Source organism: Aythya ferina (assembly GCF_964211825.1).
Source record: "Aythya ferina genome assembly, chromosome: 3".
NCBI lineage: Eukaryota > Metazoa > Chordata > Aves > Anseriformes > Anatidae > Aythya > Aythya ferina.
Genome location: NC_140298.1, coordinates 80423379 through 80440150, shown reverse-complemented (window position 1 = coordinate 80440150; position 16772 = coordinate 80423379). Strand labels below are relative to the sequence as shown.

The window sequence follows — 16772 nt, the reverse complement described above, 5'->3', positions numbered from 1 at the left end:
TAGGATGGACATTATGATCAGCTCTGAAGGACACTTCTATGCTTACTGCAGAGCATCATCCCAATATTTTGTTAATTCAGGCCCATATTGCAGATCCAAACCATCTTACATGATTCAAGGCTACTAAGAATTACTTGCAGGCCTAACTTGTTTGCCCACCGAGAAACACAAAAGACTGACCTTGATTTTCAATAGCACTTCATCTATTTTATCTCCACAAGTTGGAAATACGGTGATTTGACAAGACCATTGGCTGACACAAATGGAACATCTTCCCAAGCTCTTCTGTCAATGAAGCATTACAGCTTAAGGTCTGATTAGGATTCTTTTAGGGTGATTGGACTGGTAAGCTTCTGGAATAGTGCTAAGCCAGTACAATTGGAAGAGGCTTTAAGGAGATGAAGCCTCTTAATAACATATGGTTAAAAGTTTGCTTTGAACACCCATAAGTCTTTCTGCCTTCATTTTTCAGGTCTGCAGATTTCTTCTTGGCTGAATCTGGGGATGTTTCTCTGACACTTCCTTCCTAGGGTAGAATAAGGAAAGCAAAGCCAAGGGATACTGATTTTTTTAATGGCAGAAATAGTGTCTTGGAGAGGTGAACTTAGCTTGGGACTACTGCGTTTTACTGCTTGATGTTACTAAAACTACTGATAAAAAGATTGCTTCATTTCAATGATTAATTTCTGGTACATGATATATAATATATTACGTATAAGAAACATAATTTCATTCACCATTGAACTGAAACAGTATATAATATCACATATAAAAATATATAAAATAAAGTACACAATGGAATTGGATGAGACAAGATAGGTAAGAAAAAACAATTTTGTATCTTTCTGATAATATATACAATTGATAATTCAGGCACAGACAATTGTAAGACAAAAAATATTAATAATATTGAACACGTTAAAAATATGACTGAATCACAATATGATCAGTATCTTGCTGTTATGCAAGAATGGATACATACAGTATCATCTATTCAGAAATTATAGACCTAAATCACATTTATTTTGCAGAAGATCAGCCCCCCCTCCACAATTTCAATAACAGGAGCAGGGAACTCTGTAGGAAGGTACAACAAATCTGTAAACCAAAGTAGAGGCCTTTGAGGTCTTTGAATATAGAAATTTCTTGCTTCCAGAGTGTAAATCATACTCTTTGAAAATCTTACCTTTATGGACAAATATTATTTCAGTTAATATAAGAAGCCTATAATATATTCTAGTTTAAAGCTCTTGTAAAAAGCAGGTGGCAAGATTATCCAGAGTTGTTATATGATATGCCTACTGTGTGAAAGGCAAAACAGAGAGCAATCTGCTGGTTTAATTACAAGCTCAGAGCAAATGCAATATCTGCAGCTTTAATAAACATTGACCCTTTAACTGAATGTGCCCTACAAACACATTAATGCCCATCTGGGAAATAATCCAATGAAATAATCCAATCATACCAACAAGGAATGACTGTTAGATTGGCAAGTGAGGTCTCATATACTTTAGGCTGTAGCAGGCTGTTCCCTATTAGCTCATTGCTATAACTGTGCACATTTCATAGAATTTTCCATCTTTTAAAAATAACTTAAAAAGCCAGTTGTGATGAAATGAATCAAACTAACATCACCATGGAATTAAACACTCTGGGGTTAGATCTAGAAATACTTTTATTGTTATACAGCTAGCAGGAAAAAAAGAAAAAAGAAAAGAAAAAAAAAAGTAAACTGAGTTTCTCTTTGCTATCTTTCTTCACCCCTTGTTTCACAGAGCTATTTTTCCATTAAAAAAAAAAAAAAAAAAAAAAAAAAAAAAAAAAAAAGATATTGTGGTTGTTTGCCTTTTGCTTTACTGAAGAAAGCCTGTTCAACAGGAGCTACAGCTGGAGAGAAAAAAAAAATCATTTGAGGAGACTCCTCAGAAATTTGACTGAATTCAGAATATTTCCCAACCCAACTGGATGGAAGAACCCAGCCCAGTATCAGAGGAGTATCCTACCCAGTATCCTACCTGCTTAACACATATGAGATGTAAAACACATGGATTTCAGCAAATAAATGAAATTTTTCTCCTCATTACTACGCTGGTGTGTAGTAATACTGGCTATAGTTAAACTTCAAGGAAAGATTCAAAACTTTACAATTTTGACATTACAATGGGTTACAAAGTGGTTAACAGTTAGTGTCTAGTGGCTAAGTGAAGTCAAATCTCCCTGAATAAGTGAGGTCCAGCCAATTGATTATTGTATTAATTTAGAGCCACTGTATCTGGGTAGCTATCAGGAATTATTGCAGTGCAAAGGACATGCATTGCTGGCATTATACTTCTGCTGGCATAAATATAAAGCTAGAAAAAAGAAAGAACGAAAGAACCAACAAAAGAATCAACAGGTTCAGAAGGAAGGAAGGAAGGAAGGAAGGAAGGAAGGAAGGAAGGAAGGAAGGAAGGAAGGAAGGAAGGAAGGAAGGAAGGAAGGAAGGAAGGAAGGAAGGAAGGAAAGGAGGGAGGGAGGAAGGAAGGAAAGGAGGGAGGGAGGGAGGGAGGAAGGAAGGGAGGGAGGAAAGGAGGAAGGAAGGGAGGAAAGGAGGAAGGGAGGGAGGGAGGGAGGGAGGGAGGAAAGTAGAGCTAAGTGACTTGCTGACTTGCCTAAGGTTGGAGACAGAAATGTCGTTCTATTTCCTACACCAAAATTCTACTCATTCTTCCTATAATGGAGTACAGTTTAAATTGCATGAATAGGTCCCTACCTACCAGTCCATGCAATTTTATTTTATAGTTATTGTCTCCATGGAAAAAAAATGAGGTCAGACTCCAGTCATTTGATCCACAGGAATTGTGGGCTGCTAGCAAAATTGCCAGTCAATGCAGGGGTGATTTTTTTTGTTTGAATGTTGTTTCTGGAAACCAAAAAGGGTGGAATTAATTCCTGTAAGGTCTTGAGCAACAAGCAGAAGGTAATAGTTTACATCCATTTTTACCTTTACAAAGCAAGGGTTGTCATAAAAGTCAAATGCTCATCAGCAGTTAAAGCTCAAACTGTCAAGGAATGTTCTTTTTTTCCTACCACCATCATCAGGAACTGTGTGGAAAATGGCCACATGAGGACCTCTTTCTAAAAAAAAAAAAAAAAAAAACACTAATTTGGCAACAGAGTTGTACTGATAAATCCCTTTCCTGATGGAATTTTGGAATTAATTACTGTGTAATATTTAGTTACTAAGCCTGAGAGGAGATCTAATTTTGTTGTACATTGAAAAAAATCCTGCTACAGAAAAAAATATAATTTTTTACTCCTTTTTATTTTTGCCCTCACTCTAAGGATTCATGGGCACAGGTTTTCCTTATGTAATGTTTTATTTTTGCTTTTTCTTCTCAGTAAGATTATCACACAGAATTTCACACACTTCCTTACAGGTACAATGTTGCGTGCAATCAATACAAAACAATAATTTACTATTTCAGACCAACACTGTTTATTCTTTTATTTTTATTTGTATTTTTATTTGCATTTATTCAAGATCTGATGAAGCATCTTGCATTCTTGAGAGGCCCAATCTTGACAGTAGCCATGCCATTCCCTGCATACCTTAGAGAAACAGAACATAGGTAGTGACTTAAACTCTGTCCACACACCAAGTGCAAAAGGGACTTCAGAAATTAACTTAGATATCCCTTGTAACATATAGGGTATCCCTATATGAAAATGAGGGACTATAGCAATAGCTTACTGCATAAGATCAAAACTCCATCCAGAAACGTAACATCTCTTTCACAGTGACAAATAGGAGGTGTGTTGGTAATGGCTTAAAAAACAAACCAGAATATGCCATTACTTCCCCACAATACTTTTTCAATCTCCAGCAAGTAGTGGTTCATCAAAGTCCTGAATGAGAAGTATTATATTTATGCTTATAATATCTAGTGGATTTTTCCTCTCTTAATTTGTCCGGAAGCTTTTGAACGCTTCTAATATCAAAATATCTTGTGGGAAAGTTCTACAGTATAACTAATTTTGTTTATTTTCAACTTACCTCTCAAAATTATCATTTGATCTCTGACTAGCTTTTGTAGGTGAACAAGATATGGACTGTTCACCTTCTCCAAGACATGATAACTATACAAAATTAAGTTGTATTTCCCTAGCTGAAGAGTCCTAAACAATTTAGTTGGTACTCTTACAGACTTTATTTCATTGCTTTGATGACTGCTATTGTTCTCTGAACCTTTTCCAATTCTGTCCCTTCTGAGGATGAGAGATGAGGGTGGGGGGATGGGGGAGGACCAGAAATGCAACAATTTTAAAGACGGGTCATAGCTTGACACACTGTTGTGTTTTCAAGTCCTGCAGTAACAATTTCCTGATCTTTTATTGGTAGCATTGTTCTTGCTGTGTTGGTCTAAAGACATACCAATACAAGTGGCTTGGTAATAAAGGTAATATGCTTATCAGAACAACTGAAAAAAATAGAATAATGTTTGGTGTGTGTTTTAAGAAGAGGCTCATATGCCAAATAAGTGTAATACCCCAAAATTCTATCATATTTTGTACTTGCCTCCTTGACTGTTACTGAACATAAAACTGTCTTTTTCATAGAGTTATGTGTTAAATTTCCAAGACTTTTTTTTTTTTTTTTTTTTTTTTTTTAATGAGTGGTAGTATTTAGTAAAGAGTTTCTCACACTGCATGTAAAGTTAGGATTATTTTTTCCACATTGTGTCATACTTCTCAGATCACTGGTCTGTAATACCAGAATTCCTAAATGAGATACTTTTTAAAAGTTACTGTCACAATCACCACCTTCCACATCTTCCGCGGTACAGAGGCAGTTTTCAGAAAGAGACTGCATACCACAGATAGTAATTCAGCTATTTCATCCTCAGTTTCCTTTAGATCTCCTGGGTAAATACCATATGGTCCTGGTAGTTTGCTACTGTTCATTTTGTAAATTTGTTCTATAACCTCCTCCACAGACATTTCAGTTTAAAACAGATCTCCTGATTTGTCCTTGTATAGAAGACTTCTGGAGTATGAATTTCCTAAGACTTCCAGCTTGAAGAAACATGCAAAATACCATTATTTTTTGTTTGTTTGTTTTGTTTTGTTTTTCCTGCTGTGTCTCATCCTCTCCTTTATATGTCAATTGGCCTTAATGACTCCAACAGAGACTCCCCCACAGCTTTGAGGAAGAGTTTGCTGCTATTTTTTATGGGTTTAGCAAGTATTCCTTAAAACATTTGTTGATGGTCTGTGATTTGTGTTATTATGCTTAATTTGCCACTTTCACATTTTCTTCTTTTCTGTTTGCTTGGACATGGCTTGAGTTTTTTTGAAATAAACTTTCTTATCTACTAAGCAGATGTTGTGAGTGTGGTACTGCCTTGGAAAAATGATTTAAGTGGAGAAAGAACTCTAGCTGTGCTCCTCATTCTGATATCCATATTGCTGCTAAAAAAGAAAAGTGATACTTATTGAGAACTGTGTATCTCAGACAGAAGATCTCTCAAAGACATCCTTGATCTGTCCAGGTATTTCAGTTACATCATTTCAATTACATGTTAGGTGTTCAAATACGTACAATTTCAATGCAGCTCTAGTAAAGGAAGGAAGGAGGGAGGGAGGGAGGGAGGGAGGGAGGGAAGGAAGGAAGGAAGGAAGGAAGGAAGGAAGGAAGGAAGGAAGGAAGGAAGGAAGGAAGGAAGGAAGGAAGGAAGGAAGGAAGGAAGGAAGGAAGGAAGGAAGGAAGGAAGGAAGGAAGGAAGGAAGGAAGGGAGAGAAGGAGGGAGGGAGGGAGGGAGGATTTATTCTAGAGTTAGGAAAATCAAGTCAAAATATTATTTGTCAAAATTTTCTTTATAATTCAGTGCTAGTGTGGTGCTTCAGCCCCAAAGCGAGGCTATTATTCATAAATCATCTCTCCAGATTAATAAGAAAGTGGTGACCAAGAGCTTGAAATGATGAGAAAATACCTCCTCCTTTCTGTCACTGAACAGTAAGGCTAGTTCCTCAAAAAAAAAAAAAAAAAAAAAAGTAAAAAGTGGAGATGTGCTTCTTACCTTTGATGGTAATGAACAGATGAAAATATGGTGAAAGGGAGAGCTTTTTTTACATTTACTTTCTAACCACAGCTTATTTCAGCAGTGCTTTCATTGTCATATTCTCAGAATATTAATGTATCTTTACCTCAGGACTAAGGAACTTTTATATGTGTATATATGTACAAAATAATTGTTAACAAGTATGGAATTGCTAAAGTGAAGAGCTATTGCTTGTGGAACACCCTATTAGAATTTACTTTAAGAAACCTTTTGAGGAGAAAGAGTGTTTTCAGAGAACTACAGAATGGTTGAGGTGAGAAGGAACCTCTGGAGGTCATCTGGTCCCACCGCACTACCCAAGCAGGGACACCTTGTCCAGGACTGTCTTATTTATTTCCAATGTTTGTTGCTTCATTTTCCCAAGGTGATTTTTTTTTTTGTCTGTTTCCTTTCTATCTTGTTTTTCAGTCACCTAATACTAAGAGCCTGACCTTTATTATAAGCAACCACACTTTGATTTGTACACTGTGTTGAAGTGTAGACAAATGAGCAACTATTGTAAGCAAAAATGTAGACCACTAATCTAAATAAAGTAGATTACACTGGTGATAAAATGCTAACAGCCATTCAAGTCATGCTTTCCCCTTAAAATCATTACAAAGCATAATTTCCATTTAATTACTTATACAGTCAGTTTGTCCTAGATTCTTAATTGTTTTTGGCAATAAAATATGATGAATGTGTTTCCTTTTATATGTCTAGCTGGTTTAATTTCCACTTAACAGCTTTTCTAGTGTTGTAACATAAAAAGGATATGTTAATCATTCATGATATTTCTTCAGGAGATTTTTCAGCATTTTCTAGGATTGCTTTCTGTCCAAATCAAGTTTGTAAAATGACATGTTTAGGGGAAAAATGGACAAAACTTTTTATGAATCACTGTTAAAAATTCTATTATCTTTTCAAACTGTTTCATTTTGTCTCTCTTTTGTTCAGTACTTTTTCTTTATTTTCTTCACCAGTTATGTACAATTTCAATTCATCTCTAGTGAAAAAAAAAAGTGTTTTGTTTTGTGTTTTTTTTTTTTTTTTTTTTGGTTTTGTTTTGGTTTTTTTCCTTCCTTATCCTAGAGTTAGGAAAATCAAGTCAAAATTTTCTTTGTCAAACTTTTTGGTGTAGATCAGTGCTAGCATGGTGACTGATCTATTCACTGTTTTTCTTTTTGTCATGTTTTTAACTCACATTCAGCTTTATTGTTCTGTTGATGATTTCCTATTCCCTGAATTCTTCCTGGTTGTAATTTGGTATACATTGCTTCATTTCTTTACTTTCGTATTTTTTTCTGTTGGCTGGAAAGCATGAGACCGATTTTTTAGGTTCACCTATGTCACATAGTGACTCTAAATTTAAAAAAATGTAAGTGTGACTTCTGATGCACTTATGCATCAGAAGAATGTATGATATAAACAATTTTTTTTTCTGAGCTGATCTAGAGAGTTAATGTATATGCTGTGATCTACACACATAAATAAAAATCTATAGCTAGCAATGGAAATAAAATATCTTGGGGATAAGTTCTTTAAGTTCTGCTGAGAGCATTTTCTTGGGGGAGTGCAAATATTTCAGACACAAACAAAAGCCATTGATTGTGAGCTGACAAAGAACAAGTATGAGAAGTTCTTTATAGGAGGCTTATTCTGTCCTGTATCCTGAGCACCCTACAGATAAGCATCAGATAAGTTTGATGTTTTTCTTCAATTGGCTTAGCCACACAGAAAAATTGCTGTCCTAAGAAAACGTATGAAATGTCCAGCCTAAGATGACTCACCTACTTGGAAGAGAAGACCTATAGATCTTACCTTTATCAGAGCCACAGAAAACAAATTTTCAGAGGATGAAGTGTCTTAGATGACTGATGTAATGAATTACCTAATCAATTTTCAGCTGAGGGACAAGGCAATTTCCTGTCTAGACTGTATTGTAGAAGTGCTTGATACTAATTTTCAGCAAGTGAAAGAAAAGCTTTCACAGAGGTGACTATTTTCTGTTTGTACAAAGGCTGCAGAAGACCCTGCAAGTTTTTAAAGGTAATACTAAGCTGACTAAAAAGCAGGATACACAATCAAATTTAACATCCTGCTCTCCTCAGTGTTTCTGTTCAGAACAGTGTTTATCTCCAACTTACCAATAGAAAAAAGAATGTGACACTAAAGCTAATTTGCCACAGGTCTTCATGTACAATCTTCAAGGCTGCATGACGTAACTGCAATACTCTCATATTGCTATACAAAATTAATGGAACCATTTGGAATAAAAGGCTTTTTAAAAGTAATAGTATCACAGTTTGACTGATAGGTTGCTTTGCCTGCTCAGATATTTTTGTCACTATTATTAAACTATAATCCAGAGGACAAACTGAATCATTTCTTCTTGTTTCTGAACTGGATTTGGCTCATTAAATACACTTTTACTTTGCAAACTGTTTGATTTCTTTGATTATTCATCATGTACATATTATCATTATATATATTTTTACTACATACTTGCTGTATCTCTGGTATAGGAGAATCACCTCTTTAATGTCAGTCTTAGCAGCTACTTGGAACAATTAATTCATAAATTGTAGAATTTCAGTATAGTTTTATTGATCACATATCCATCTAAAGGCATAAGAGAAAAATGTTTGTAAAATTGCATAGGTGACAAGAACACTGATCTTAAGGACATGCATAATCCATTTTATTCATAAATCAGGAGCTAATTTCCATATATCAATACATTAAGAAGATTTTCAGAGGAAAAAAAAAAAAAAACGCCATTAAATCAACAATGAAGAAGAGTATTGTAGAAATGTTTCGTAATTTATTCTATATGTTGATAATACCCAATAAATGTAAATAGTTTCTACATGAAAAAATCTGCTCATGCTTTTCAGATGAATTACACTGTATGGAAGTTATTTCACAAAAACATTGTCATCAAATGGTTTAGGTTAGGAGGGGCCTGTGAAGGTCATCTTGTCCGATGTGCTGCCCAAAGCAGAAGTCAAATCCGCAGTGGATCTGGATCAGTCTTTTGTGTGTCGTGAGGAAGAAAAGACTCAGTTTTTCATTGTCTCCACCTTTCCTGGAAGGGCCTGTCGCCAACCTCCCAGCTCTGTCCCCAGGAAGGCAGAGCCTGAGGGGGTGAAGCACTGAGATCACTAATGGAAACAGGGCAGGTACCAGGCAGGGTGGCAGATCCTGGCACCTTCTGCAGTCCCGAGCACCACAGCCTTTGTCTCAGGAGCCAAGGAAACCTGCCCTGGGGCTGCACCTGCTCCTGTGCTGGAGTAGTTGCTTGTATTTTCTTGTCTTTGTGATAATTTAAGTTCACAATTAGAAAAGGGAAATCCCACACAAGGATTTGATGTAGAACCAGGAAAAAAAAAAAAAAAAAAAAAAGAAGGAAAAGAAGTTAATTAGTTAATTTGTCCACAAATATTTTGAAATCCCATCCTGAAGTTATGTTTATTTTTACAGTCCTAGAGAAAAACTGAAAAAGTCTTTCATCAAAAAAAAAAAAATAATTACTTGAGCTAGTTTGTAGGCACTAGACTTTTAAAGCATTTTAAATGCCTGAGATGGAAACAATTACCTACTGACAATACTGAACAAACAAGTGGCACTAAACAAATACAGGTCTAATTCCTGACATATTTAACTAGTTCTATTTGAAAAAAAAAAAAATCTTCTTCACAGAAAACTGTGCTGGAATAAAAAATGTGTACAGGTACAGACTTCAGGGTCTAACTTTATAGTAACAGAGAAATAAAATGTCCAGCACGGAGCCATTCATACAATAAAGCAGCTATAAGGCCAGTAGCTCTCTACTGTCACAGCACAAGAAAGGAATGTGTATTTCTGACTGCAAAAGTATTTGCAGCAGCTCTAAAGATCAAGTAAAAAGAATACTTGAGGTTTTCTAAACTTAATTATCTGATTTTATTATGACAGAGAGAGTAGCATAGGCTGTCAGCATACATCTTGAAATTAAATCTGTGTGCTATGTAAAATAATACCCTCCCACTTCCATGGCACTACTGTTGACTTCCTGAAACAAGATACAACAGGAATAGCACAGTTAATCATATTCTGATGTCAGAATTTCTCAGAAGAGTTGATTTTAAGAAACAAAATTTCAACACCACATACCTTGAGAAAATCCTTTTGTAAGTAAGAATCTTCCTTTTAAAAAGAGTCATATCACCCTAAAGAAGGACCTACCCACATCTCAGCCTTGGATCACAGGTGCAGGAAAGGTGGCTGCTGAGTACCAGACCAAGCATGCCTGTAGAGCTGTGGAGCTAAGGCTGAACTGCAGTTTGACTAGTACAGATCAGGTTTTTACCCATCTTCAGGCCAAATCTACACAAGGCATACTAATTTTAGGGTTTGTCTGCTCACAGGTTTTTCAGATATTATCTTGAGCTGCCTACATGCTAATGCAGAGCTGATACAGCCCTTTAAAAACGTGTGCCAGAACACAATTCACATACTGAATGGTGGCAGAGGTGTTAGAAATATGGTCCTGTGTATACACTGACAGCAAGTTGTGTTTAGTGCTGCTGCTGAGAGGAAGTAGGCAAGTCAGTACCAAAGAAAAGTCTTAAGCTTTGCTTTTAGCACATCAAGACCTTGCCTGGGCTTGGAGGGATTGCTGCAGCAGCCCCAGTGTTCTGCCTGCAGTGGTGTCTTTTGCGGCTTATGATCACAAGAGAAAGTTCAATTCTCCCTGGTCTTGTGTCTCAAGAAGTTGCCTGAAGAAGCCACCACCCCTTCTTTCCCAGGGCACCTGCTGCCCACCTGAAAGGTGGCACAAGTATTTCCACAACTGTTCACTGATCCAGCACAAGGATATGATCCAGCTAAAAAAATAGGTTTGGTGTTTTGTTGTTGTTGTTCATAAAAATAAATTTAAAAAAGGTTAATTCCCTGCTCTTTTCCGATGCAGAGCCATGCAGATGCCGGTGTTAGTACAAAAGCAAAGGCAGCAGCACTGCTGATATCTGCCAGATCACAGCCGGAGGGGCAGTGTCTTGTTCCAGCAAAAGGTGTGTCCAACAGACAAATAATTACAGAAAAACCTGCCAAAACTGGAATTACAGATGACATTTCCCATAACAGCAAGGAAAATTACTGGAATCTCTCACCTCAGGCAATATTCCTGCGGCTGGTACCATCACACTCCACATCTCCAGACCTGTGTCCCTGCAGGCTAGCATCATTGAACTTACTTCCATGGGTAGAAGACTTTTACCTTTTACTTTTCCCTAGGAGATCAGGCACAGGCACACATGCACACGCTTTCTGTAAGAGGAAAACGTCATCCAAAATCCATCTGAGAGCTGTGAGGCTCTGTAACACTCTTGACAAAGGGTTGTAAAATAAACCTCGGCCTGTTGTCCACATTAGCCTTTTCTTTCTAACTGACTGCTTGCAAATTTTTGAATTGCTGAAGTGCCCCCCTTTTTATACAAGCATAAAAAGAAGGAAAAGATTAACACTTTGTTAACGAAAACAATGCAGTAGTCATACCTAGCCACTATTTCCCTGACTGTATAACATATTTTATCTATTTTACATGAAACAGTAGCAGTATATTACTACAACACCTGCAATCAGTAGCAGGGAATATGCTACTAGTAGCAGGGAAAACATCTTTTAAATAAATAGAAAGAGCAACTAGGAAGTAATCAGCAAATTGTCGTGTACACAGAACTTCTCAGCTGTTAGTACACATTTTATTCTGTAATATTTATTCTTCTTTTCTATGTTAGCATAGTTCTGAGTATTTGTCAGATACAAAGCCATATACAGACATGTGCATTTGGTCCTGAAGCCAGTAAAGATGATACTAGATGATACTAGTGTAGATAGCAGTAGATGATATCTCTGGGCCAGATCAGAAGCTGGAGGAAATTGGCTTCAATGTATCTCTGACAGTTTATACCAGCTGAGAATCAAGATTGCTATCTCTATGTGAAATGGAGTTTCGAAGACACATCAGAGTGCTTTTATAAAATGGTTTCAGTTTCTTCAGCAAAGATTTATCTTTATATGCCCCAACTCTCCAGTAGGTGGTTTCCTAATTTTTCTTCCCCTTATTCTAACAGTTTTGTTGATCATTTTCTCTTCAGTTTCTGTGACACAAAGTTGAATTTAACTTGTTGTGAATTTAACTTGACCTGGGAGTGATGGTGGATAGTTGGCTGAATATGAGCCAGCAGTGTGCTCAGGTGGCCAAGAAGGCCAACGGCATCCTGGCTTGTATCAGAAACAGTGTGGCCAGCAGGGCTAGGGAGGTGATCGTCCCCCTGTACTCAGCTCTGGTGAGGCCGCACCTCGAGTACTGTGTTCAGTTTTGGGCCCCTCGCTACAAGAAGGACATGGAGGTGCTTGAGCGGGTGCAGAGAAGGGCGACGAAGCTGGTGAGGGGCCTGGAGAACAAGTCCTACGAGGAGCGGCTGAGGGAGCTGGGCTTGTTCAGCCTGGAGAAGAGGAGGCTCAGGGGCGACCTTATCGCTCTCTACAGGTACCTTAAAGGAGGCTGTAGCGAGGTGGGGGTTGGCCTGTTCTCCCACATGCCTGGTGACAGGACGAGGGGGAATGGGCTAAAGTTGCGCCAGGGGAGTTTTAGGTTAGATGTTAGGAAGAATTTCTTCACTGAAAGGGTTGTTAGACATTGGAACAGGCTGCCCAGGGAAGTGGTGGAGTCACCATCCCTGGTAGTCTTCAAAAGACGTTTAGATGTAGAGCTTAGGGATATGGTTTAGTGGGGACTGTTAGCGTTAGGTCAGAGGTTGGACTCGATGACCTTGAGGTCTCTTCCAACCTAGAAATTCTGTGATTCTGTGATTCTGTGATTGTTACTTCAAACACTTAGAAATAGCCATAAAAACAGATTTAGGCATCTACAAGTAATAAACATGCACCCAGAACTGTGCTCCCAGTAGTGCATGTAGGGTGGTTATACACCCCAAATGTTATCAGAAAATGTCATATGGTGAACATGGAATTGCCTATTCACCAACTACCACTGATACCCAAGGAGTATCCAAAACTCCCATTTTTCTAATGTCCTCTAACCAGGACTCACAGTCTCTAATCCTCCACAGAACAAAGCATTCACTTGTCTCTAAATACGTTATCAAGCTTCTCTCCAGTGGGAGTTGATGCTGTTTGTGCCCACGTGCCAACAACACTGGCTTAGCAGTTGCTTCATGCTCACAAGAATTGGATGTATTTGGTTCAATACCACATCACTTAGAGATTTCAGACTGACAACTCCCACCATTCACAAAGTGCTCTGGTCAGGCTGGAGAGCAAGACAGCTTCATGTCCCCTCCACTGCTGTGGAAACGGGGCACTATGTGATGGAACATGGTCCCTAGAAGGCTAGAGGAACATGGATATGCATGGAAGGAGAGACAAGGAACACAACTGCAGGAGAGGGTCTGGGGGAATTTCCTCCTTCTGAATCCAGTAATCCTGCCTTTTTTGAGGGAATCACAGGCTGTCAGGGCATATCCATACAACAGGGTACTTCACGGTAGCCTCTGTCCTGTATTCTGCCTTATTCTGCACAGCACAGAGCTGGGATGCTCCAAAGTAGAAGTACAGGACTCCACTAAATTTTCAAGTCTGACAGGTCTGACAGAAAGACAGGAAGGCCCAGTATACTATACATATATCCTTCAGGATTAGGAGGCAGTCGTCGGCACAGAAATTTTTTTGGAACAAGATTTTCATCTTGAACTCTCTGATGTGAGCCTTACTACTTCTCACAGATATCTCCATTCCTTATCCAGATACCTTCATGTAAGAGGGGAAAGAAAGGCTTGTTTTGTGGACTAGATTAAAGATTAGTCCTGGTAACACATTTTTTATTTTAAAAAATCATTTTATTTTTTTTTCTTGACCTGTATTTGTTACATTAAAAAGTCATTTCTCAAATTCTATTAATTACTTGCCCGAACCCTTCTCATTTCTGGATTTCCATCAAAATTTTTAAAATTCTTCAAAGTAATAAAGTTCATCAAAATACTTGAGCACATATTGAACCTTAAGAATGCTCTCAAGGCAGTCTCTCTTCAGAGGTGATCTTAAGCAACAAGGTTTAAGTACATGTTAACAACTGGGTTGCTGAAAAGAGGATATACTGCATCAGATCCCATCCTGATCTAGTTGAAGCCTCTATAAAAGGATATCATCAAAAGCAGTGACTATTGGATTAGGCTGTTAACCTCACTGCTTTGAGACTAATCTGGGAAAAAGACTAATGTGTTTAATTGTACAGTAAGTTCTTAGAAACTCACAGAATTTATTCTTTGCATGTGAAGATACAAGGTATCTTGTACTATGAAAAATAGGCTTGTACTAACAATTTCTTTAATGCAATTTCATTATTAAAAAAAAAAAAAAAAAAAAAAAAAAAAAAAAACACACAGAACACCAACAACAATCTACAAGGAAGCTTCTTGCACTTATGAAGCCTAAGGACTCTTAAAATAATTAATAATATTAATTTATGTCATCTTTATCAAACATATATATGCTGTGACTTGTTTGGAACAGAATGATTAATCCCAGGCGCACTGTCTGAGATCACCAACACAAGCTGCACTGACAGTACAGCACCATTTATGGCTTGACAATACTTAACAGCTTCTGATAAATAAATGGGGTGTTAGATTAATTAGTATTTGTGAAGTGCTCTGACTTCCTAAGATAAAATGTGCCAAAAGTGCACATGCTTATTTCTTATTGTGTTGCATTTTATAATGAAAAGCAAAGAAATTTCCAGAATTGCAAACAAGTGCTCATTAAGCAGAAGCTTTAATTAATGCAGAATAATGGGAGTGTTGTGCACTACATTTGGAAATACCTGCTAGTGCACATGTAACATTTTGCTTCTTATGCTCAGCTGTTGATCTCTGACTAGTGCTTGACAGGCAAAGGGCTAGAGGAAAGCTCAGAGGGACACCTAGTGAGGAGGGTGCTGTCCTTGTACATGATGCTGAGCTTGGGTTCTGCATCATGTACTCTGATGCTACCAGAGGGGGCATGGGTTTCTTAGCCCAACTCTCCCCAGCTAGATCCTAGTTTTCAGAGGGGGTACAAGAGGCTCCAAGTCTTTCAGAATTAAAGAGACTGACCTTCATATCTGAATATGCAGCTTTCAAGATGAAGGTGAAGACGGCTATAAAGCAGGCTGCCTGTGAACCTGCAGTCCATCTCAGAATTAATAGTTTGTACACCTGTGTTCTGAGACAAATGCTTCTTCCTCATTCTGTAAATAAGCTCTAGACTATATCACACTAAAAATCTAGAACTAGAGTCTCTCTTTGAGCAACACCAAGCATGCTGTGGCAACCTCTCCTGGATAAGTCATCACTGATGTTGTCTTTGTTTCTTTACCATGATGTGTGTGGGATGCAATGGAGAAAGTGACCACTGATTAAAAGGAGACCTTGCCTTTGTCCACTGTTACTTCATATGGTCTTCCAACAACTGTGCAGATTGTTATGCTTAGTTTAAATTCTAGAAGATATTTTTTCTAGAACTTCTGAAGGTCATGGTTGCCTGATAAACTCTACTAGACAATAGACAGTTTTCTTACTGTGGACACAGTCTACCTCCTAACTTCAGCAATCTGGAGATCAAAATAAAGATGGGAAATTCCTAACATTCACTGTAGAGGGAGAAAAAGGTCTACCACTGTGTTTCTCAAAATACCACAGTTACCTTTTTATCTCAGTTAGAAATAAGGAAGAATTTGGCAAGCTAGTGTACAATGGCCTGGAAAGCATTTACTGCCTGTACAAAAATTTCCCACAGGGAAAGTTCAGGCTTTCAAAAAGAAATCCTGCAGGAAATAGCTCCTTATCCAGCCATAAGCACCACTCACAAAGTGAAGCTCTGTTGCCTCTCATGACCAAAGGGATGTAATAGTAGAAAGAAATTTCACTTTTAACTAGATTTTCTTTCCTCTTTCTGTTTTTTTTTTTTTTTTTTTTTTTTTTTTTTTTTTTTTTTTCAGATCTGTGCAACTTTTGGTGTATCTGTGGGTTAAAGGAATCTTGGCACTTGCTGTATCAATGACAAAACTTTCAAGCTGAAGCTCTGTTATCTAAACCATTTTCTAACTGCAACCTAGCTATTTATATATATATATTGTCCTATATGGGAAGAAAAATGGCCAGTGTAGTTTTAAATGGCATTAAGTGCTCCTTCCTTTGATAGATTACTCAACAGAATAATGGATTGCATTGTCGGATCTTTTAAATATATATATATATTTATTTTTATATATATTTTTTTCTTTTTTCCTGTGGGCTATTTGCTCAGTTTTGTTCAATATTTCTAGAATTGTTACTGCTGCATCCAATGTATGGGCTGTGATACCTCACTAGCAGAGAACCTATCACATGAGTATGTGTTCACAAAGATTGTCTGTTTTATCTACTGTTGTAAATAAGATTTAATAATAAGCATGGAACACCGTTTCCTTTGCAGCTGTGTGCAACACAGACTTTTAATCCTGAAATATTTGGAAAGGTGAAGTCAACAGAAGATTTAACCTTTTGAAGTTAGGAATCTTGATTCTGTAAACTCATTGTTTATAAAATTTGCTTGAAACTTGTAGGATTGAATGCTGAATTATTCACAATTTGATTGTTGAGATTATAT

The 16772-nt window shown here is 37.4% G+C and overlaps 1 long non-coding RNA gene across 4 annotated transcripts in view; it reads right to left on the bottom strand.

Annotated features, from left to right (window-relative positions):
- Nucleotides 1-8853: 8853 nt before the first annotated feature.
- LOC311434802 overlaps nucleotides 8854-16772 on the bottom strand; it is a 34668-nt gene continuing 26749 nt past the window's right edge. For all 4 annotated transcript variants that reach the window (XR_014691738.1, XR_014691739.1, XR_014691740.1 and 1 more), the window contains 2 exons: nucleotides 11234-11390; nucleotides 8854-9395 (listed from right to left, as the gene is read on the bottom strand). This is a non-coding gene — a long non-coding RNA (uncharacterized lncRNA). The remainder of the gene's footprint in view (nucleotides 9396-11233; nucleotides 11391-16772) is intronic.